Below are 25,921 nucleotides of genomic sequence, written 5' to 3'. Positions count from 1 at the left end.
GTAAAATTCCCATCTCTACTCCAACCACTAAATACATCAGGAAGTTACACTGGCTAAAAATTGAAAACCGAGTTAAATTCAAATCTCTATGTTTTATGCACAGGATTTCCACCAACACCGCTCATAAATATCTGCAAAACCTGGTGCGCCCCTACCGTCCTTCCAGATCTCTTCGGTCTTCCACGGCAAATCATTTTGAAATTCCAAGGACCAGGCTGTCACGCATGGGTGGCAAGTCCTTCTCATTCCTAGGACCTTCTCTCTGGAATTCAATGCCACATACATTGCGGTCTGAGTCGAATTACATCAAATTCAGAAAAGCCTTAAAAACATGGCTCTTTAACATCTAGTTTTCTGTAACCTCATTGCTATTGGGATCTGCCGCGCCGGGAAACCCTTTGTTGGGTAGCTGTGCGCATTACAAATATAAATAAATAAATAAATAAATAAATAAGCACAGTCGTCTGAAACTGAACTCAGACAAAACAGAAGTCCTTATCTTAGGAACCTCCCTCTCCGCCTGGGATGACTCTTGGTGGCCAGAGGCCCTTGGAAAAGCACCCATCCCGACGGACCACGCACGGAACCTAGGCGTCATCCTGGACTCCTCACTCTGGATGAACAGACAAGTCAACGCCGTTTCATCATCCTGCTTCAACATTCTTCGCATGCTCAAAAAAACATTCCGATGGATCCCTACCAAAACTAGAAAAACGGTCACCCACGCAGTGGTCACGAGCCGCCTGGACTACGGTAACACCCTATACGCCGGTACCACCGCAAAACTTCAGAAAAAACTCCAACGCATCCAGAACGCATCAGCCAGACTCATACTAGACATCCGGCGTAAAGACCACATTTCTAGTCACCTGAAAAACCTCCACTGGCTCCCCGTCAATAAGAGGATAACATTCCGCCTCCTAACCCACGCACACAAAGCACTTTACGAACTTGGACCCGAATGCCTCAACACCCGAATTTCCTTCTACACCCCCTCCCGCCAGCTTCGCTCCTCCAACCAAGCCCTTGCTGCTGTACCTCGCATCAACAAAACCACCATGGGTGGAAGATCCTTCTCCTACCTGGCAGCTAAAACTTGGAACTCTCTTCCCATTCACCTCCGCCTCACTCAGAACCACCTAGCATTCAGAAAGCAACTTGAAACTTGGATATTCGACAAGTAATTCCCCACCCTTCTTCAAGCGCCTTGAGACCCTCTGGGTATGTAGCGCGCTATATAAATTATTTGACTTGACTTGACTTGACTAACATTGATTGGCAATCTCCGGCAAAGATCGATCAGGGAAATTAGCTTTGCGAGGTCAGTTTCAGGTGAAGAGGTCAGTTTCTTACAGTTCATTTCAGAGTCAAAAAGAAACCTTAGTTAATGTATACATGAACTAAGAAGGCCAGGCCACTTTATTTACCAGGCTACCTTCACAGGCCTACGTGAGGGCAACACAAAATGGTGGCACAGAACAAAATGGAGTCAGACTCGAGAATTACAGAACCTCAATCTGTGATCCTTGTGGCTAATAAGGATCGCTGTGAAAGCAAAAGTGATCGCGATGATGCGCTAAAACACTCAAGGGTGCGCGCTTGCTTGTTGCGCGTTCTAGTAAGCTGGTCGCCGCTTTGGAAGAACTTCCCAAAGTAGCTTCTAAATGTCTCGTCGAGCAGCGCATTCGTGCTGACTCAGCGAGACCTAACAATAGTGAATTGAACTAATTGTGCTTGCCCAGTACATAGTACATTTTTCGTGGCAAATGTGATGGATTGCTTTTTGGATACAAGGACCAGGTCCAATCTGGTCACAAAGGTACCTTTGCGCTTAAAAGAGATAAATTGAACAGAATGCCTTAAGCGTGATAAGGTTACAGGCTTTGCCAAATCTGGGCTTGATGACGATGAGGAGCTGATGTCTGAGGTCTCAGTGAAGCCATTGATGAAGGCGGTAAAGCTCCAAAGAGGAAATGTTCAGGTTTCATGCCCAAAGTACAACCCCTGAAACAGATCAGATGCAGGTTGCGGTTTGTTCTGTTGATGCTTTCTACGTTCTTACTACATTCTACATTTTGAATTAGAGATTTTTCTGTAATTCAGATTTTGTCAGTTGGGCACAGCTATGACTGTAGCTGCAGAGGGTTCAACTATGTCATATGCTAGTCAATGACAGGCCAGTAAAATGGATTTGCTGCGAGGAAGAAGAATTTGAGGGAACTGCGGAAAACTTAATCCCAGTGGCCATACACCCTAGTTGGATCGGCTTGGCAGATTGGTCCTGGTTCCCCTCTGCTTATCAGGGCAAAACTTTGGCAAAAACCTTCTAATTCCCACTTTGCAGCAACCTTCAGGAGGCTTATACTTTGACACCAGCCAAGGGTCCAAACCTTGGGGACAGCACTTGGGAGTTTCTCCAGTAGAGACCAGCAGCAGGGTCCAGGGCAGGCTTTGTTGGAACTGGTCAGCTGGGAATGCAGGAAAAGACCTCTTGAAACATCTTGTGTCCTTGTAGCTCAAACAGGTCAGCCTTATGACCCTTGGAGTCCACTTCTTTATCAGGGGTACAGGAGGGTGAGCAGGTCCAATCTTCAGGGCTCTTCTCAGGATAAACTTAGCAGGTCCTCTTCTGTTCTTCCACAGCTCCTGGGTGACAGTCAGAAGCTCATACAAATGGGCTTCTAGAGGCTTAAGGCAGGTAATAGGCCACTTTGCAATATTTACTACAAATCAGGCTAATGCTTTCCTATCAAACAGTCAACCCTTCTACAGCGAGAATAGCCTTTTGAGCCTTTTCACTGTGCGGTAATAGTTAAGCTAATTATGTCAATTAGGAGCCAATGTTATCATGTTGAAGCGCGGTCGCTGAAGGTAAAGGTGGTGGGGACAGGTGAGGGGGATTTCAACAGATGACCACGAGAAAAAATTAAATAATACATTTTTCCATATGGTTGTCTTTCGAAATCCCTCCTCATCTGGCCCCACAGTTCTTACCTGCAGCGGCTGTTGAAGCAAGGACCACAGGAACTTTGCCACTGATTAGCACACAGAGCGGCATATTTACAAAGAAGTGGCGGAGCGTTTAGCTAGCCTCCTTGACTTAACAACACCCTCCGCCACTTCTGAAACACAGGGCTACACCATATTTACAAGAATATGGCGCAGCCCTGTGTTGCCCCCTGCACTGGCGCTAAGTTTAGCAGCCTAGCACCAATGCAGGCACCCTTGCACCATAGTGCAAGGGTTTCTGTGTTCAGGGGAAGATTGTTTATGTGCAGGAAGGTCCCCCTTCCTGCACGTAAATAATCTTTTAATGCCGCTTTGTAACTTCTAAGTGTGCTGCTTTTTGCAGCACACACTGAAGTTGCAAAACAGCATTCATAAAAAATTATTGTTTATGTGCAGGAAAGGGGACCTTCTTGTACATGAGCAATCATTGGCCTTTTCCTATTTTCATGTGTGCTGCACAACGCAGCAGACATGAAAACAGCAAAAACAAGGAGAAATAAAACATTTCTCCTCGTTGTGCCAGGGTAAGACCAGGTTTTCCTTGGTTTTAATTCTGGCACTGCCACCTATTTACTCCTCCCTTGTAAATAGGAGGCAGCGTCACAATCAATAGGTGTTGCGTTTGAGTGCCTACCGTAACACCCATTGCCCTCCCCTTTCACGCTAAGCATAGCTTGAAAGGGGGCCTTATTTACAAGGCAGCATTAAGTGGCTTAACGCTGCCTTGTAAATCAGGCAAGGCCCCTATCGCCATCACAACATCACTGAAAGTGACATTGTGATGGCGAAAGGGGCTTGTAAATATGTCCCAGAGTTCTATAGCTAGCAAACAGTCAAGTCAAAAATCATTTTTAAAGAACAAAGCACACAGAGAGGGTTGAGGCGAAAGCCCGCACTTGTCACTTCAAATAGCTGGCTAGTGTTGTGATGGTTCTAGGAAACCAGGAAGTGCAACCCTCTACACATCGTATGGGGATGAATCCCCCAAAACAAACACAAAAGAATTGGAATCAGCTCACATCAAATAACAATATTTTTTAAAGTCCATATCATATCAAGTGTCCTTGATGATCTGAAGAAATTGGCAGGTTCAGATTTTTCTTTGTAAACAAAAATATTTTCTTTATTGATAAATAGGTTCAGTCGTTAAAATCCAATCACACATTTCATTTAGCCATTTAGCCAACTCATTTAGTCTCAAACAAGACTTCTTCAGGGCTCTATGTTATGTAAAAGTTTTGTATCCAAGTTCCAAAAACAGTAAAAGAAATCAATGAGACACATAAAGGTATCGTGTCACAGCAGTCATCTCGATACGATGGTCATGAAGTAGAAATAGATATTAGCGGGCAAGGTGGCCAGCAGCAATCGTCTCAGCGTATGTTCACAGAATGTGCAAAATCATTTTCCCATGAAAGAATTTTTCTTTCTGAAACAGTATATTCCTCCTTCTTTTACTTGATTATGAGGGAATATACAACCTCTTTTTTAGGTGTCTTTTTGTTCTCACTTAGTCAGTCAGAAAATGTGTTACCCAGACAAGTTCAGAACAATCACTTTGCCTGACAGGGCATTCACAGCCAAGTTTCATAAGCAAATTTATATTTAGCATGCTTCCTGAACCAGTTGTGAGTGTTAAAGGTGTTGGCAATAGCAAACATACACCAAAGGCCTCATTTCAAGTAGTGTGACTAAAGGAAGTTCAGACTCAAACAGCTTTTTCTCCTGGCTTTAACACTTTGTGCCTATTTGAGATTTGTACAAATGTTGTTCACCTACCACCTTGATTGTGGAACATCTTCTAGATCCTACAAGGAGGAAATTGCTATAGCAAAACAGTGAGGTGTTAGTAGTACTTTGCAACAAAATGGTTGCAAAGACTATTTTTGCATATTATTTCCATCATAATACCACACAAGTTATCAGGTGCAAAGATGAACCTGGTACCCTGAACAGATGGTATTTCGCTAGTGGCTTTTGCACCCAACATTACTGCTTCCCTTGGAATGAGAACTTACGGGAGAACGTTTAGCTTGTTACTTTTGTGAGTTAGGAACATGACAAGTGGAGATCCTCTAAGTCGAACTTGTGAGTAATTTCTGTATCTACCAACCTGGATGCACCAGCACTATATTGACATTACTGTAAATTGTTATTAGCTGCACAAGAAGTTCTCACTTCTAGAAGTCATCCTAGTTTCTTAGCCATGTAATGGACTTGTTCTTCCTTGGTCGCAATAAAATTGACACACATGGAGCCTCATTATGAGTTGCCAAGAATCATCACTTTTATTTCCACCTTCCAGAATTACCATTAGGGGGATCCTGGTAATGGTCATGGTGTAGAAATAAAGGAGATTACAGTTTTTGGTTGATCAGATGCAGGAATCAGCATTTTAGCGCATGTTTTTCCTGTGTCTAACAATAAGGTATTGGCTGCTTTCCACAGCCAACACCTCTGTATGAAACACCAAATCTTGTAATTCTGATCGGTCATTAACTTCTAATACTGGGTCCACCAGATTGCTGGGGCACTGGTAATAATAGGCACAGTAACTAAAAATCTATTTATCTTTTGTACTGGGCCATAAACAGGGAACGCTGATTTTCGCTTAAATAAGAACACTGATTGATATCTATTCCAGATTAGATTAGAACAATGGAAATTCTACTGAATATACAAGTAGTGTTGCAGGTCTTCTGTGTTGGAGGAGATGCATGTGGAGCAGAACGTTGTTCAGTCTACCAAATGATTTTTATGCAAACCTTTTCCACCTGTAAACATTTCTTTCATATCCTGGTTGCAAAGCCAAGTCCAGTTAGTAGAGTGCAGGACTTGCTGTTTGCTGCTAACTTTGATAGGTATTACAGGTTACCCTGAGTTCTTTGGCCATACCAGACTTATTCTTAAACTTTCTTAACTAAAAATGTTAGGGGTGTCCTAGTAGAGAGTGTCTGCTTGAATCAGTATCAGCAAGACATTTTCTGTACTAGCTAGTCTCACATGGGGAAATATTTTGGGAATTTTGCACCTAGGAAATTGCACTGAATTTTACAAATTTCACCTAACATAAAATTCACCAATTTCACTCACATAAAAATAATACCACACACCCCTACTGACAGTTTGTACCGAGGGGTTGTCATATGGACACCCCTCTGGAGGAACTTACAAGTCCATAAACTGATGTGTTCTCGACTATGTGGAAAGTACACAGTCTCCACTACGATAAGCCCAACCTCCTTTAAGTGACACTTTCTTTATTTCATCTATCACCGTCATTGACATCATACAAGTGGACCAAGATTCTGTCCAACACTAAAGACAAGCAAAAACTTTTTATATACCTCTGTTGATAAACTTTTTTGAGGAGGATGGAGACGGTTCACATAGTTTCCGTTACTTAAGAAGATGACATTATTAAGTTCTTCAATGAATTGAAATAAATCATTCATTTTGCTTCTTTTATTCCTATTAATTAATGGGTTGCATTTAATGTAAAATTGTTTTTTTTTCCATAGAAAGCATTGGGAATACAGTTCTAAAGCATGGTGGAAGATCCTTAGGACGTGAAGGGATGGATACCTTTCGTCCTTGACCAATATTCCTGGCAAAGGGTATCCTTGTGCTGAGCAGGTGATAGTGCCTAGCCTGCCTATGGTAGGTTGGCTAATTGAAAAGCCAGGCCTTCAGCTTCTTTCTGAATTCAAGAAGCGAGAAGGAGGCTCTGATGTGGAGTGGAAGGCAGGGCCACTATTTGGTGGTGATGTAAGAGAATGCTGTCCTGCTGTTCTGGTTCTATTTATGGGTGGGGTGTGTGTGAGTAGGAGTCTTGCACAGGTGACTGGGGGTTGGGGGAAAGAGATGTGACTATTGAGGTAGGTGGATCTAAGTTGTGGAGGGCCTTTAGTATGTGTATGAGGAGTTTGAAATTAGCATATTTATGTATTGGAAACCAGTGGCGCTCACTGACGTGTGGTGTGATGTGAGTTCTATGTGGGTAGTTGAGGATGAGTCTGGCTGCTGAGTTCTGGAAGGGTTATAGTCTGCTAGTGAGTTGCTTGGTGATCCTGGCCTAGAGGGTGTTCCTGTAGTTCTACTTCATAGCAACTCGGGTGTGAGTGATATTTTTTCTGGTGTTGCCTGGGTGCCATTCAAAGTTTTTCCTCAGCATCTTCAGGGTGTGGAAGCATGATGCAGTGATGGTGTTGACTTATGCGTTAATTCCCAGTTGCTGTCAATGATGACTCTGATGTTCCTAGTGTGGGTGCTGGATGTGGGTTCAAGTTCAGCCCGAAAACACTTGGAGTTCCATGGTGTTGTGTTCTTGCCGAAGATCACTACTTTTGTCTTGTTGGCGTTGAGCTTGAGACAGTTGGCTTTCATCCAATTAGAGACTTTGGTCATGCAGGCGGTGAACTTATTTCCGGTGTTGGGGATCTTTCCCAAGAGGGAGAATATAAGTTCTGGGATTGTTGGCGTAGGAGAGGATGTTGATGTCATGTGCGCGGATGACGTGTGCCAGAGGGATCATGTATGCATTGACAAGGGCGGGCTGAGCGATGAATCTTGAGGCACTCCGCAGGTGAGGTTGTAGGCTACCAAAAAGTAAGGTGACAGGCTGACAGCGTATTTTCTATCCATTAAGAAGGAGCAGATCCAGCGGAGAGCAGGCCCTTGGATACCAGCCTTGTGCAGTGCCTGAAGAGGATGGGGTATGGCACCAGGCCAAATGCGGCAGAGAGTTCCGGGTGAATGAGGGCAGCTGTTTCTCTTCTGTGAAGTATCATGCAGATGTCATTGGAGCAGCGCAATTTAGGCTCCACCCTTACATGTCACGGACGTGCAAAACGTTATGTGCACCTAGCACCATATACTCTGTGTCTTAACTTTATTAACGTGGCGTCTAACATTCAGATGCACTTCTGCAGTGTATTCACTATTGAAACTAGAGACTCATGCATGTGTGTACTCTGATGTTTAGCATAATTTTGAAAAAGTTTAATTCTCGCATATATTTACATTCATGGTTCAAGTGGTATTGCATTGGTTGAAAGTGCATTGCAAATGTAAGCATGAACGCATTTATTCTTATTGCTTTTATTTTTAAGCTATACGTGCACATATAGTCATGTGTTCGAACTGTACATTACAATGTTCTACTAAATTTAGCATAACTAGGCCTGTATTTCTTAACATGAAATGTATTTTGTTGTACTGCATGTTATTTCTTCTGCAGATGCTTTCTCAAGATTTCATAGCTTAAGAAAGTAGTGTTATTTATTACAAATAGTGAGGCCTAAGAAGAGAAATCTTGGCTAGAACGGGACGATTTAATGAGCAGAAGAAGCCTCCTATACATCCTGTATCAGAAACGGAGGCAAACTCAAGGTTACCAAAGATATACGAGTTCTCTGGGATGGGAAATTTGGAGATGTTGCAACTGTACCTGTGGAGTTGAACACCATTGGTCCGTGGAGCGGTGGTGCAAGATATGACTGATGATGGGGTATCTGTGTGTTTTAATTAGCGTTCTCACTGTTAGACGAGAGAGTAGACCCTTTTGGACTTTGAGAGGTACAGACCTCTCCGCTTCCCTTTTATTCTTACATGAGTGTGGCTTTATGCTAACATTTATTTCCCCATTTTGCGAGACTTCTACTCAATTTTTTATTATGCTTACACCTTCCTGCATTTCTAAATCCCCAAGAGACCTTTCAATTCAAAACATCTTTATTCTAGGCTTAGAGCCTAACTAGATGACTTACGAATCTATTCATGTGAGGAAAAAGGAGAGGAGTATCTTGAAAGAACTCCAATTCTCGATTCTTGGCACCGGTATTATTCTGACTCTCGTTTTTTATGCTGCATGCAAACAAGTCAGAATTGGCTTTGACGCCTTAATTTGCTTGGTGTAACTCTTTACATTTATAACATTCTTGATTTTTGCATTTACTGGAATGATTATCAATTTGTAATAAACCCATTAAATGTTAGCTACAGATTTATTGTCTTTATTGTGTTGGCCAAACAGGTCACATGACCTTTATAGTGATTATTTGAATGTTGACTCCGTTTTGCCTCTCAGTCAACCAGAAAGCGGTGAGAAATGGTAACCGCTTCCTGCACACTCCCATCATCTGTGGCATCAATAAATGCTGTTTCTGTACTGTGGTTGTGCATGAACAAGGACTGAGGGGCCTCGAGGAGTTGGTGGTTGCTGGAGGGGTTGTTGAGGTGTCAGCTGATTTGGTTCTAAGACCTTTTCCAGGTATGACAGAAGGGAGTTGGATCTGTAGTTGGAAAGCGTGGTTTTGTCATCGGATGGTTTCTTCAGCAGTGGCATAATGGGGGTATGTTTCCAGGAACATGGCTGAGTTTAAGGAGGCATTTCGGATGGGTGCTAGTGCTTCAATTATTGGTAGGAGTCCTTTGGTGAAGTCATGGTGGGGGCAAGGCTCAGATGGGGCTGAAGTGGATGGACTTAATGGTAGCTGTGATTTTGACAGTGGTGATGGCAGGCCATGAGGTCAGCGTTCTCTCTTTGGCCATGAGGGGAAGTTGAGTTGTGACAGTGGAGTCCAATTAAGGAGCGAGGTTGTTGTACATGATTTTATTATAGAAGAATTCTGAGAGTTCGTTGCAAATGTCATGTGAAAGCATGATGCGGCTGGAGGCACGAAGAAATCTTTGATGATGGCGAAGATTTCCTTGCTGTTGTTAGGGCCAGCGTTGATGTAATCTGCAAGAACTGTGTGCTTGGTGTTTTTTATTTGCTGGAGGTTGGGTCTTAAGGATGATTTGAAGATGTCTTTATCTATGGTGTCTTGATTTGCTCTACATTTGCACTGCAATTGCTTGCAGTGGCATTTTGTCAGTCTGAGTTCCTCCATGTACCAGCTGGATTCGTGGATTTCAGTAAAAACTAAAGTTGTTGCCCAAATCGAGAATATCATGTAATGCTGTAATTTTACATGTGGTGTTACCGTATGCAGAATGAACTCATGTTTTTTCGGAAGTGCACATAAAATTCTATACCTGATTAAACATATCCCTGAAAAAAAAGGGCCAGTCTTTGGGAATTGCCAGTCGAAATCAGTGTAGTATCTCCAAAACCCCTATAATTTGTCATTACATAGCAGACACCTTGGAATTTTGAGGCAAATCTGCACCCCGATTGGATACAAAATCAGTGCATTGGGAATTCTGATGCACTTTGATTGAAGGCCTTAGTTGTTTTTCCTTCCGTATGCTTTGAGAGATAGGTCGAACAATCTACAGAGTGAGATATGCTTGCCTACCTTTGCAGAATCATTTATTTATGAGGATAAATTATAGTGCTGAAGAAAGCACTTGGATTTCATGTCCAGGAGCTGTTGAATGCTCACTAATTGGAATCTTTGTGTGGCCTCTCTTTGGTAGGCAATATTTGATGATTTGATGGTGATGTTTGTGCTTGATTTTACAGGACAGATATTGGATCTCCTAAATTAAAGTATTCATCCCTTTAGTTTCAAAGCTGAGCCTCAGACCATGCCATGTGTCCTCAATATGATCCTGTGACAAACTTCACACCAGATTCAGCATCACACCGCAGTCCTTAGTCTAAGAAAAGTTTCATTGAGTGGTAAAAAATGTTGTGTGCCAGAAAAACCACTGTTCCGTCTGTGGTGCAAAACGTCCTATTATGAGAGACGGGCCTGTAGAGTGGCCTCAATGATGGCATTGCCCATCATAGCAAAAAAAAATTCAGTAAGCCTTCTACTCCAGTGGAGCACAATCACTGTTTGTAAAGGAACACATACTGGAAATACGGTTTACATGCACATATCAACCAATATGAAGATCTACCAACAACAACAGCCTACCACTTGCTTGCACACTTCTGACTGCACACTATAAATGCTGTATCGGTGGTGGCTACCATTCATCTTTGGCAGGAACCAACCACTACATCAACCACAATCCACATTCAGTGGGCTGAAGTGCGTTGGTGTGTTCCAGAAGGTAAACAGGAGTGTAGAGTAGGACCACCCCCCTTCAAACCAGACAACTGAAGCTATAACAGCCTATTCTATGAGAAGGTTGAAGACAAGATATGCTATGGTGAAAATGCATCCCCAGTATTCTTATCTAGCTACATTGTCCATAATTCAATGTGCCCATTGAGCCCAGGAGGAGGGGTTCTGACAACGACATGCTTCAAAAGCACAAGATTTCTCCCTCATCAAGGGATGCAACAGTTGCTCAGAGGGCCTGGAGGACTACAATGTTCATAATTCAATATGCTCAGTAAGCTCAGGAGGAAGGGCTCCAACGAGGATGCGCTTCAAATGCATGAGGTTTCTCCCGCAGCACGAAACGAGCACGGATACTCCCTGCCGCATGTCTCCCCGGGCAAGAACGTTTCCACCAGTGCTAATCAAGGCTGGGTCGGGTCCCCCTCTCTGAAACAAAGAAAATCTCATCTTGCTGACTTCCTAGGAACCAGGCTAAAGTGGGTGAGGAAAAAACCATGAAAACACATGTTCACCTCTCAAAGAAAATGCCAGAAGCAGCACAACTGATTCATTTATAGTGCGAGTGGTGGGGTGTTAAACAAGAACATTGAAATACCTGACAGAAAACTTTCAATTGAGGGCCTTATTAAAGAGGGGGCTTATTGAACTAACCAGCCTTACAAGTGTGGTTCCTACTTGTGAGAATACAAGTAGTGTTTTTCCCATTTTTCCCCCTCGTACACTCGGCTACCACAGTTCCCAATTAATTGAGAGGGTGGTAATCAGAAGGGAAAAAAACTTGCCCATCACTCGTGAAAAGGGATTAAATATGGAAAGAGTAGTTCCCAGTTTCATTCTGTTGGAAGAGGCAATGCAGACCACATGTGTGAAAGATTAGGCAGTCTTTTATGAGCACCTCTCAAGCTAATAACATAAAGGCTGGAGTCATCCCTTGATAGGTTAGAAGCCTCAAGGAAACTGGTATCCACGATTCTAACCCTACTAGTAACTACAAGGCCAGTGCCAACGATAGAGGGAGGAACACGTGGTCTTGGGTAAGCTGTTGCAGATAGTCCCTCTTCCCCTACACCACTAAGCCTTGCAACTAAGGTCACCTGTTCACAAATGAACCCGACAGCTGTAAAATCAATGACCTGTCTGATAGTAGGCCTGACCTTCAACACCTGCTCACAATAAGCTTTCCTCCAGACACATGCCCATGTGTGCTCACCCTAGTCAATGTCACCCCATCAAAACAGGGAGTAATCAAAAAACACACACACAACTCAAGTATATTGGCTCAGCAAATATCTGTATTACAGTCTCACACTATCAGATCCAATTATTTTTGTAAGGAAAGTATCCTGGATTGGGCGAGCTAAAAAAATCTGTTGGAGATATTGTTCTTAGTAATTTCAATGGCACCCACAGTGTGAGCAGCGTGCTTTCGTGAGTATGTAATCTCCATGGCACAGATCCTGATATACTGGTTCTTCCTCTGGGCTATTATAAACCCACACTTTTTTAACACAAAATGTCCTCGAACCCTAGGTGCCCAGAAACCACAAAGACCGATAATAAGGTATTTCTACAGAATCCTTTCTCACCTTTACAAGGTGTTGTGGACATTGACGGACAGCCAGGCTATCAGCTCCAGCAGAGAAGCTAATGATTGCAAACTGAACTCAAACTGTTTAGCAAACCCCTGGGTAGTTGTGGTACCATCAAGATTGTAATCTGAAACATTGAACCTAGGCAGCCAGGACAGAGTGTAGAGCGTGGTCATCTTTTATTGAATGTGACGATATAGTGTTGTTACAAGACCCTGGGAAGTATCGATAACATGCGAAATGGCTACCGTTTTCATTCTTTCCCTGAACAGCCGTCTGGATCAGGGGAGATAATCTGTGTAAAACTGTCCCTGAACTGTGAGACTATTTCAGTTTCTGTAGACAATTGCCTAATTCAGGGCATGGTCATCAAATGCAATAATAATTTTAAACTCTGCCTAATCATTTTCTATAATCATGAATTTTCTTACTCAAATATTGTTTGTTGTAAAAATCGAGATCAGGTTGTAAATACTGTAAAAAAAGCCATTGAGTGTGTACATAATTTTATGTGGGGATTTTGGTACAGTGCTGAATGTTTACACCCATGGCCATGCTTTACCAAATATTCTATTGTGCTCAAACTACATGGGGATTGAGTTAGGTAATCTGGCTTTAGAGAGATACCTGATATGTACACACAATTTACAGACCAATGATGTATCAGGTGTTCCCACTTTTTTTTGCCAATGAGCGTTCCTCTTTTATAGATTATATTTGCATTTCTAGATCCTTAATTATCTAGTATAAACTGTGAAATTATCAGTTTGGGTTTTGGAGACCACAATGCGCTTACTGTGTCCTTTGAACTCCTTATAGCACTCTTTGTACCTATTACTGGCCCTAATACATGCTTCCGCCCCAAAGACAGCAAGTGTTGCTTGGCATAGAAACTACCGAATCTGGTACTCCTTGGAAAAAGTTAATTAGGGATAATTATTGGGCTTTTCTAATTTGTCTTACAAGTGTGAGGGACAGTAGTGCACAAATGGAGTCCTTTATTGCGATTTTACGGCAGATGAAGAAATTGCTTATGAAACTTGTACCTACCCCCGAACCCTAAATGGTTTGACTCTGCTTGTTCCTTGGAGAATCATAATCTGAGATTGGACTTGAGAATTAGGTTGAGGAACATTGACCTTATAAGTAGATGTAGGACGTGCTATAAAAGAAGTAATGAAATTAGAAAAGGGAACGTAATGGAAGCTAATAACAAGAAAGACCACAGATCTTTCTGGTTAACGATCAGTTGCCTAAGCGATAGCATAAGGAAAATTACAACACTTAGTACACATGAAACTGGTGTACATCGACTGAGTAGCAGAGAGCCTACTCCGGTACTCAGGATGCTGATGGAGGGTTGAGTAGCAGCTTGCATATTGACCTAGATAAAGTGGTGACTGCCCTTTGAGCATGTCCTTCAATAATGCCCCCAGACCAGATGAGGTACAGAACTAAAATACAATATGGACATTTGGGTGCCATTATAACTAATATCTTAACTGAATTAATTCTGCATCCTTCCCATCCTCATGGTCTTCTTCCATAATTACACCCTTTTTAAGAAGGGGAATCAATCTGACCTGAGGTGCTTCAAACTGATATACCTTATGAATTCTACTGCCAAAGTGCTGGGAGGGGTTTTTAACCAGATTACAGCATGGGCCATCAATAAGATTGTCCTAAATTTCTGTCAATACAAGTTCAGGGAGCAACTTGGTACAGTGGACAGTGTTAAAACCTTGAATTCATTATTGGTAAATACGCTGTGTCTAAACATTGCCCACTGTACCTGGCCTTTATGGACTTGTCTAGTGCTTTCGACTGTGTTAATAGGTCTAAGTTATGGTTGATAGTTACTGGGAAAGGTATGCACCCTGTCCTGGTTAATTTTCTGTCTACCTTTCATCAAAACTTAACTTTAAGGGTCAGATTTGGACTGTATGGGGAAGGTACAATGCTGTTAGGATAGAAAAGTTTGTCAAGGATATATTTGAACTCCAGTTTAATTTATCTTTTACATCATCAATCTGTGTCAATATATGACCTCTTGTGTACCACAGATTGCCAACCTACAGGTACCGGTGTTGCGATATGTAGATGGCGTGGTACATGTGACCTGTATTCCAAAGAGTCTATTGTATTTAGTTCAAAGATCTTGAAAACCTTGAAGAACTTAGATATGGATATCAACTACTAAAAATCTCTCATATTAGTTTGTGGCCCTAAGAGGTACAGATTGAGCCTCATATATGTAAACTCTAATATGTAATCGACTGTTATAAGTTTCCCATATCTGCGGATTAGATTTGAGTCATCTGGTCTGTGGCATTCCAACATAAACCACTAGGCGACTGAAATTCACCCAAACAATTAGTGTGCTTTTTTACTTGATCCCCATGATTGCTGGTAAGCAGGTAGCTGCTTTTTTTAGATATCTACAAAACACCATGTGTCGCAGTAGCTATGTATGGCTCAGGTGATTGGGGAAATGCTAACATAGATAGTGTACACATTGAAGAAAATCGCCTCTGTAAGAGACTTCTATCACCACCTCCAGGCTGCCCTCACGATGTAGAACAATCTGCGGGCAACGTTTGACCAAATGGTGGTTAGTGATTGCCTTGCTGTGATCAGGTTTGCGTATGCCATGGCTTTCCTATGCCAAAAATGCATTTTGTCAGCTGAGAAGGTGTGATCTTTTTACTAATTCTGATTGTATATAGACATCTGACAAAACTTGGCTAAAGCATGCCTTTATGAATACCAGGCGTTGCCAAAGAAATCTCAGAGAAACTACTAAGGTAGCTAATAAACAGTTTCTCAAAATCCGTTAGTGGATAAGAGAAGCACTCCTGTTTTTGCAACTTTGTAACTGTGTGAATATTATTTACTATGATTTTTTAAACTAAAAGTGCTACAGAGGTGGCACATTTGTCCTCGCCGTGCCTAAAGGTTAGATTCCTATCTTAAGTGCGTGACTCACTTAGCCTCTGTGCACTGATGCTAATGTCGTTCAGACTAAAGAACAACACTCTACGTTTTTCAAATTTTTTCTATATGACAAAATAATCAATACACTTCAATTCAACAGATTTCATTCATATTTACTCAATGAACTTCACAATATTATCTCATGTGTAAAATTATCATCAAAAACAATTCAAACCATTAATTGTATTCAATCACAATAAATCTGGTACATTTTTAACGTGATCCAAATTAAATTCAAAACATCATCCTAGACGACTCTTCTTTGTGACCAATGCATTTCAAGCTCAACGAGCTCTTCATCCGTGGCCTGTGGACTAAATATAATGTTCAATTACTCAACTTATTAATGAACTGGATATCAAAGATTCACAAGGTACAGGGCAAATAGTGCGAAGAACAAAAGGTTTAGAGAAAGAAAGAACCCTATTGCCCACCACTGTGTGCTAAAAGTAAAAGGCTATATTCACTGATCTTGTATTCGTGGACTTTCAACAATCCTAAATCATGAAAACGAAGAAATAAAATGTCAGCGATCTCAGTAAGACAACTCTACTTCGCATTTCGAAAAACTCCTCTATTCGACTGCTTAATCACAATTCAATATCCGTACATAACTTCGCTCGATGTAAACATAGTTCAAACACTAAAAAAGGACTACTCAAGACTATTAAATGATCGCGGGCGCCATCTTTGAAAGGTATATCGATGTCTGATGCAAGCACTCGGTCTAATGAAGTACTCATGGGCGTGGTTGGAAACAGGAAAAAGTGAAAGAAAGGAAATGGAAGAGAAAATGAAAGAGAAAAGAAAAGCTCAATTCATGTGAACGAATTTAACACTGTATACAATATACAAACAATTGTAATACCAGTTTACAAAATACAGGCATCAACCTTTTAGCAGTTTCAGAGTGAAATATTCATAAAAACACATCAAAAACACGTCCTTTTTATGTGTTTGAACTATGTTCACATCGAGCGAAGTTATGTACGGATATTGAATTGTGATTAGGCAGTCGAATAGAGGAGTTTTTCGAAATGCGAAGTAGAGTTGTCTTACTGAGATCGCTTAAAACAGAGGTAAGATCATAAAGAACTCATTCTATAATGGCGCTCGCGATCACCCTGCAGCTTTGAGTAGTCCCTTTCCAGTTGTGGATTATCGTTGATAGTGAGAGTAATCACGGACAGCAATGAACGAGGCATGTTGCCGAACTGTGCAGCTTTTTGAAACGCGAGGGCGAGCTGTTAAATTAGAGGCTGTTTATCACAGAGGTAAGGGTTTAGTAAACTGTTTGGTTACGAAGCATTAATCAATGGTTGCATTGGACTTGTGAGAGATTACCCAAATTCGTAGTGAGTTTGTTATTCCCATATGTTTTCAGATGACTGAACAGCCAGTGTTGTTGAGAGCTGGGTGACACTCGAGAGAAGGTTCCATTTAGAGAACATTTCTGGCAAGGTAAGACGGCCGCTTAGGCTCGGATTTTTGTAAGGAGGTGAAGTGGTTCACGCTCTGGTCATTCTGATTTTTCGTTTTCATGATTTAGGATTGTTGAAAGTCCACGAATACAAGATCAGTGAGTAAAGCCTTTTACTTTTAGCACACAGTGGTGGGCAATAGGGTTCTTTCTTTCTCTAAACCTTTTGTTCTTCGCACTATTTGCCCTGTACCTTGTGAATCTTTGCTATCCAGTTCATTAATAAGTTGAGTAATTGAACATTATATTTAGTCCACAGGCCCCTGATGAAGAGCTTGTTGAGCTTAAAATGCATTGGGCACAAAGAAGAGTCGTCTAGGATGATGTTTTGAATTTAATTTGGACCATGTTAAAAATTTACCAGATTTATTGTGATTGAATACAATTAATGGTTTGAATTGTTTTTGATGATAATTCTACACATGAGATAATATTGTGAAGTTCATTGAGTAAATATGAATGAAATCTGTTGAATTGAAGTGTATTGATTATCTTGTCATATAGAAAAAATTTGAAAAACTTAGAGTGTTGTTCTTTAGTCTGAACCACATTAGCAACAGTGCACAGAGGCTAAGTGAGACACGCACTTAAGATAGGAAGCTAATAAACAGTGTCTTCTTTTACAGACTACTTTAGGCACCAAAATGATCTATTGTATACCTCAAGCCAGTGGGAGAGGTCTCTACTGATGAGGTTTAGAACAGGTTCTATCTGGGCGTTGTTATGCTTTCCACTGGGACGTTTTAGGAGTCATAGCCACCCTGCTTACCGCTGTGACCAAGTATTGCAGAAAACTCTAATGGGTTTTGCCTTTTTTGCAAATGTTATGTAAAGTACCGCGTTGCAGTTGTGATGAGTCCAAACCCTCTGTATCTTCACCTTTTTGTGGCAGGAGTAGATACTGATTTCAGCCAAGGGTCAGGGTCTTGGCGGGGCACCTCTTGGGAATCAATTCTCACTCTTGCAGAGGCCAGCAGCAGAGCTCATGCAGGTCCAGGCAGCTCCAGTTGATGTTCGTCAGCAGGGAAGTTGCAGAGAGGCCTCTGGGAGTTTGCTGTGCCCTATAACTCAAACAGAAGGTCAGCCAACAAACCCTTGCACTCACTTCTTGAGAGCCTAGGTGCAAGGCAAGGAAGTCCAATCTTCCATCTTCAGACAGCAGGGCATTCCTTCTTCTGAATTTTCCACGGGCCCAGGAGTGTTCTGATGAGTGGTTCTGAAGATGCCATTTTTATATCTAGCTCTAGCCTTTGTGTGTGCGAGGGGATTCCTTGAAATACCACAAAACTGGTTCTGATCAGTTCTACCTGGTCGTTGCTTCAAACTGTCTAGGGGGACAAAAGCAAGGGTATGCCTTGTGTCAGGTTCCTTTGTGGGTGCTGCTGACAGGACTCTTTAAAGTGTAATCAGAGCAGGGCAAAATTCCTGCCCAGTCATCCTAACCGGAAGACCCTCTTCTTCCACACCTAGCCATCTTTTGTCTCAATGTTTGGAGGCAATAGACAATCAACAACAAGAGAGAGACATCTAGAGTCATGCGACCCTTAACACTGGCAGGAAGGCACATTTGGTTTAAGCAAAACTTTCAAAAAATGGCATTTTCAGAATAGTAACTCAAAATCTGACTTTACCATTAAAGAGGATTTTAAATTACAATTAATTTGAGTGTAAACAGCATTTTATATTCGGTCCCAAACTGACATTAGCATTTTTAAGTGTAAGAAGCTAACCCAGTATTAGTCTATGGGAGAGACATAACAGCAATAAAAAAGGACTTTAGGAGTGTTTCCCGGCCAGGACACGCAAACCTTAAACCAACATGTCCTACTTAAGAAATACTATGCATCCTGCCCTGTGAGCCTTAATGTCCATACCTTAGGGTTTACTTATAAGTATTAAAAATTAGCATCTGGGCCTAGCAAACGATTTATCCTGCCAGATCGAAATGGCAGCTTAAAACTGCAGACACAACCTGCAATGGCAGGCCTGAGAAATGTGGGTGACACAATGAGTGCTGCACCCTAATAGTGACATTTGATTTACAGGCCCTAGGTACATGTAGTATAATTTACAAGGTACCTCTAAGTAAATTAAATGTACCAATCAGGTGTATGCACATTTACTGTGATTAAACGACTAAGTACAATAACTTTGCCACTGGTTTGCCGGGGGGATGTGCCAACAAAAATGCGTTCAGCAAAAATCAGCGAGTGAAGGCAAAAAGTCTAAACCAATCCCACACCAAGGAGGTCAGGTCTACCACCGAATTATAAATCAAAATTTAAAAAATTGTAAGGGAATTACAAAAAAAGATCAGAGTCAATTGCTGAACATAAAATAAAGAATTCATAAAATTGAAACATAGTAAATCACATCCAAGCATCTCTAGTCCTGAACTCCAAAAATTAAATCCACAATATAGCCCTTCTGTAAAATGGAAAGGTCGTCCTTCAGCCTACTCAGTGTAGTGACAAATAACATAGGGAGACCAAACAGTCGCGTTTTTCCAGCAGCTGTCCCAGAGATTTTAGGCAATTTCGGCTCATGTTCCGGTTTTTAGAGAGGGTCGATTGAAAATGGTGAGAGGCACTTTTTTGGTGTTCTACAGCTGTGCTAGTTAGCAGCTGTTATAAGTAAGCAATTTTAATTAATAGGTATAATGTAGGTTGTAGAATTTACATTTTATTTATTTTCTTAATGCATCTTCTGTGATCCTGTGTTGAAGAGAGTGGTCATTCTGCGCAATTCCGTGGAGGAAAAATGGTAGTCCTTCTTCTATTTTTCCAAAATGTCCTGGTTCTCAAGATCTGGGGGTATATTACCAACAACTAGCGATAATTATCGCTATGTTGGTTTAGCGGTGATATTTTTATCGCCGAGCTGTGGCGATTTTTATCGCTTAGGAACCTTTCTATTATCAAGGTTTATCTCCTAAGCGATAAAAATCGGCCGAAATGCATGAATATCGCTGAAAAGTCAGCGATATTCATGCATCACCGAGCTAATGCTCTTAGCCATGGTATCCACCTACTATTGGATAACATGGCTAAGAACTGCTCAGTGGCAGGTGTTAGCTAAGCGCGAATATCTCCAAAAGTTGGTAATAGGAGATAGCGATGTTAGCGACTGTTTCCAGTCGCTAACATCTTGGCACGCCCACTTTGCATGTCATTAGTGATAAATATCACTGACATGCAAAGCGGGCCCAAGATGGTCGCTATCTCCTACTAGCTGTCGCTAACTGGTGTTAGCGAAAGCGAGGTAATAGGGAGATCATTTTATCTCCGCTTTCGTGGCTTTTAAAGCCAAAAAAGCGGAGATAAACCCCCTTGATAATATGCCCCTTGGTCCCCCTAAAATGACGACGTCTCTTAGAGCCGCCGTTGACGATTCTACGCTGCGTGCCACATTCTAATATTGCATACTCGTGGATTAGACTATAGTTCGGAAATGTAGTGCTCTTTTCGAGGTTTCTACGCCACTTTGGAAAATTGTCTATTAAAGGGGCAGTAAAAGAACAGCTGGGGGCGCGAGGACGATGCTCCGCAGATTTGTTGAGGATGCTCAGTTTCACGGTTTAAAGCGTCTTAAGACGTGCTCTCCTGTGGGATGAATGCGAGGGCTGCACTGTTATGACATCGTTAAATATAGGTTGACAGGCTTCCTCTAGAAATAGAAATCGTGTACCTACGTGCGATGAAAGTGGAAGCTAACACTCAGGTGAGAGGAGTTTTTTCTCCTCATAAGCGGCAACATCTGTGACAACAATCCCCATGAGAGCTGTACAGAACAACAAAACAGACACGAAAATAAGTCACAGCGCTCGTTTTTCTTGCAGGTTTGATGACTGACGCAGCGCCTAGAAATGAAGTAATTACGAGACAGAGCAAGGGGGAAGGATATCTGAAGAGAGGATGATTGACAACTTGAAAAGCTAAAAACGAGGACCACGATCAGGTGGAGGTTGTGCATAGGAAGAAAAGAAGATTCCAATTTATTTTTAGGAGGGTTGCTGGCACCTCTACCAGTGCACTAAAGAAACACAAGACATCAATAAGCATAAATAACGAGACGCGCAGTAACAAAGACTAAGGCCAAACGACTTTAGGGAGTGAAAGTGTTTCACACATTTGAAGGTTTTTTATAAAGGTCACAACATTGTTTGCGCGTCGCATTTCCCGGCAAGTAATAGAACAGGTGTGGAAAGGTGCTCCTAATTTTGCACTTGTAAACCTTGCCAAAAATGATACAGTCAGTAGAAAGTTAAGCAGCAATCAGTGCTTAGGTGTGCTGGTGGTGAGTACAAGTTGATATTTTGACCCCGAAATTGTGGTAGAAAGCCTCCTGATTGCAGGATGGTTGTCCATGGGCCAGATGTACGACCGATTTTTGTGGCCGCAAACGGGAAATCGGCCAGTTTGTGACCGCATTTACAAACACTATTTTGCGAGTCGGTTAACCTATCACTGACTTGCAAAATAGGGTTTGCGGTTCGCTATTGGGAAGGGGTGTGCCGAGGGCGTCCCTTCCTAATAGTGACTTGCACTTAAATATACAATTGTTTTGCAAGCAGTTTACCACCTACTTCAAGTAGGTGGGAGGCCACTCTCAAACAGGAAGGGGTCGCCAGGGGACCAGGCAGTGGGCCCATGGACCACTGCCTACTCTTAAAAAATGAAACCGAAAAGTTTCATTTTTATTTTTTAAATACAGCCAGTTTTCCTTTAACGATGGTGGTCTGCTGACCCAAGTCGGCCACCATCCCTGGGCGTGCTAGACATTCCCAATGGGGTTGCAAATTCCACCTGCCTCATGCATTTTAATGAGGCATGCAATTTGTGACCCCATTAGGAATCGCAAACAGTGTCTGAGACACTGTTGTAAATTACAATTTGCGAGTCGCATATTGCGAGTCGCAAAACAACCCAATTTGCGACTCGCAAATTGTAAGGGCCGTACATCTGCCCAATGTCCTTTAGCTCAAGCTAACATAACGGGAGTCAAGGGAAAAAATTTGAATTTTTGGCTTTTGAGAGAACAAGCTAATTTCACAAGGCGAGGCTGAAGTATTAACATCTCTGTAAGTTAACAGGGTGATACACACCTTTAACATCTCTAATAAAGTCCTGAACACGAACTGTAGGCCCTAGCTGCAGGTGAAGGCTTATAACAAAGGAGAGGGCCTTTAACAACCAGTATAGCGTGAGGAAAAAAGGCCATAATGCTATTAGTAAACTCCACATACTAGAAGTAAAATGTTTTATATTAAAAAGAGAGAAACAGAAAGGCAAACATTGGAATGTCTAAGCAGAAGGTCTCTACCAGGCATTATTGGCCACTGGCCATCCTCATTAGTGGATCTATAGCTGAGCCATGGCAGGGTGCTGCATCTCCCTAGTAAATGGTCCTAAACTTTGGTTTACTATTTAGGTGAATAGAAACGCTGGTAGTATAGCTTGCTTTCAAAAGCATTGGCAGGGTATATTCTAGCAAAAGGTACACTATATGGTTCTCGCAGCACATGCAGCATGGCTTCACGTATGCACATGTGCATCAACTAAGCTAAGGTAACCAGTGTGTTACATTGAAACTCATGTCTATTTGGAAATCATGGAACCATGACTCTGAATACCTTTCTACAAGTGGAAATAACACATTTATGCCCATAAGTGATACATACAGGAATAGGAACAACTGAGAATTAGGTCTACACTGATGCACATGAGAACAAAGAGAGAGGCACATAAGAGGTCAAGCCTGTGAGCTTCAACGAAGACCATATTTCATGTCATGGTATGGTGGCTATTAGTAAATTGCTTTATGCCAATATAAGAATTCCTTAATGACTGGGGAGAGGAATTGGGCAGACAAATTGGAAAAGAGGAACCAAGAGAAAAGGAAAAAAGGAGCAAGAAAGTAGTACGACTTAGGAAGGATGCTTGTGCAAGGAGTGGCTGTCTGTTAAATGATAATATCTCAGAATAGAGATACTGCTCTAAGGGTAGTGGTATTAGGTGTTTGACCAGGACCTAGGGATTAACTGAACAGGATTGGTGAAATACAGCAGAAGAGGAGAGAATTTAACATTAAGGATGTCGGTGAGGGTTTATAATGAGAAAAATAAGTAAAAGGAAGAGACTGCATGATAAACCCTATTCAGAATGTACTTGGGTGATCAGAAGTTGCTGGACCCCTGTGTTTATTAATGGGGGCCTTTTCCATCTGGTGTACTGGGGCCTATATACCACAGCTCCTCAAACTGTGGATCAAGTACTGCTAATAGAACGTGACTCTCAGGCTAGCAAGGCAGAGCTGAGCGCTAGAAACTCAGAACTCAGCAACACACAACAATACCATTGAATACAGCATTGTCCAGCAAGTGTTAGCACTTTAAAAAGAGTAAATACTTGAATTCAAACATAATTGCAGATATATACAGTATTATATTAGGGTTAAAAATAAATCCTCAAGGAGCCTTGCAGAATAATCACCTACCCTAAATATATATAATAAATTGCAATTATGCATGATTACCCACACCTACTGGATTTATCAGAAGTCAAAACAATTCTGCTAGGGAGACATGAAGCATGGCAGACCTAATACCGCACAGCACATTATGAAGTAATGAAGACATGACCATTTTCTTTGGTCAGACCTATACGTTAATAAAACTAGTAGCTACAGGACCAATCTCTTAGCCAGATTCAATTGTCTTTACCATAGGCTGGTGGACTCCAGGTCATATGCTATTTTGCTTAGAGTGATGTCCCTGGTTGCCAAACAAACCAGTACGCCAGAAGACAGGGATGTTTTTGATTTTGTAAAGCAAATACCAATGATCCAGCACACATTTACTTTTTTGATGCAGACGGTTCTGTCTCTCGGCGTTGCAGCCAACACACTGTTCCAGAAGGATCCCTTTGTGACTAATTGTGACTATGAACTTTATTGAAATCTACATCTCCCAGAATGCATTGTGGGGATTGTTGAATGGAGTGTGCTCCCCAACTCCTTAATTTTATAACTGTATATGATAAATGAAGCTGTGGGATTACAAAAAAGAATTAAACTGAACCTTGTCAGTTAACTATAAATTGATTATCTCCAGAGTAATTCCGGTAGCTATAGCAGGTTCCCTTGTATATGAGTATTGGCACCCATTTTACTTCAGCTACTTTATCGTTTTTAAGCAGGGGCAGTTTCTGTGTTAGGGCAGCTTTTCCCCACTTTTAATTATTTATAATAGGAACATATTTACTTTATTTAAAATCATGGGTGCCACAATTCAATAGTTGGCAAGGGGGCAGGCTTATGGACAACGTCACGTGACAACGATGAGCGCGCTGCTGTACCTAGTCAACAAAGTGAGTGTGCATGTGTGTTTGGCCGGCTGCCTTTCCCCAGTCAAACCAACATGTGCACTACAGGCTTCTCTGTACTGAACAATGAGTTATTGGGGCGAGTTTGCCTGCTAACGCTAGTCTAGTCTCTAGTGCAGTACGCCTTGTTTCTGCAAAGTACGCTTCTGTACGTATAGCACCGCGGGGGTGGGAGGGTCCTCCGCCTAACGTAGAAATGGCCATTCACTGTGATGGCTTACTGTAAAGCCATACAGTGATTACTTATTTCTGCCGTTGCTGGGCAGACCAGGCACCCTGAATGTCTCTCCGCTCCTCTCGGCGAGTAGAGCGAGACCCCACAGAGACGGTACCATCATGAAGAAGATCATCCGAAGGAGTCTTCCGAGTGGACAAATCTGGACACATCGATGAACAAAATCCAGTGATCCAGCCAGACTTCCAAGTTGAGTAAAAGTAAGTGAGACAGTTGCACTGGCAACTGTCGTGACAGAGTGGAAAATATGCATACCAGACTGACAGTTAAAGTTTAGTGGGGGAGGGGCTTCTCGCAGGCTCTTTGCGCGCCCTTTTGTGCTGGCGTTTCCTGTAACGTCTGACCTACCTCACCATGGATGTTCCCTCTGCCATCACTGTGAGATACCCTAATGTTATTTGTTTTCTACTTCAGGGACTGTGGTGAGGGGCATGGGCAGGGAGCCGCACCACATGTCTGTAAGCGGAGTTACATCACACGCGCAGGGGCAGTGTTTGGGAAAAGATAAGAGAATAGAATAGAGGGCAGGATGTGAATGTACCAAGCATGGGTGCAAAGGGGGAGGACTGGGACAGAGCACATAAAGGGTTTGAGCCACGCAAGATGCTATGAGCAGCGAACGATGAGCCACAGCCATGGATGACTAGTCAGATCTGAGAGCTATATTAGAAATGATCACCGAGTCCCTGAAACCAAAATAACGCTGGAATGCTCCTTCTGTCATGAAACGGTGTGTCAAAGTTTCAGATGAGGTTGAAAAAAACAAACCAAAAACAGATATCTTTGTGTCTGAATTATGAGCATGTGAGTACAGGGTCAAGGACGGTGTTTGCCATTTTTATCATAATCCACGTGGGAACATCTTTAATTTGATGCTCTCAAAATGTTCTCTTTTTCTTACAATAGATCTCATCCAACCAGTAGGCCCAGATCATGTTTCTTTTACAGGCAGAGGTCAAGGCACTCTCATTGACTTCATTGCCCTTTCCGAATATTTTAAAACTCAATCTGTGGCTTTTTCCATCCTTAAAGTTTGCTTTAGTGACCACTTTCCTCTGGCCGTTCGCTTAGAGACCCAAACTGGCTATCTCTCTGGAAAAACAAATCTACATCCCATATCTTATAATTAGGGCTCCCGGTTTTATGGTATTTATTTTTTTGACATTTCCGTCTGTATTTATCCATATTTATTTTTTGTCAACTTTATCTGT

Source organism: Lissotriton vulgaris, chromosome 12, assembly GCF_964263255.1.
Source record: "Lissotriton vulgaris chromosome 12, aLisVul1.2, whole genome shotgun sequence".
NCBI lineage: Eukaryota > Metazoa > Chordata > Amphibia > Caudata > Salamandridae > Lissotriton > Lissotriton vulgaris.
The sequence above is the reverse complement of the archived record's forward strand: the minus strand, read 5'-3'. Positions refer to the sequence as shown.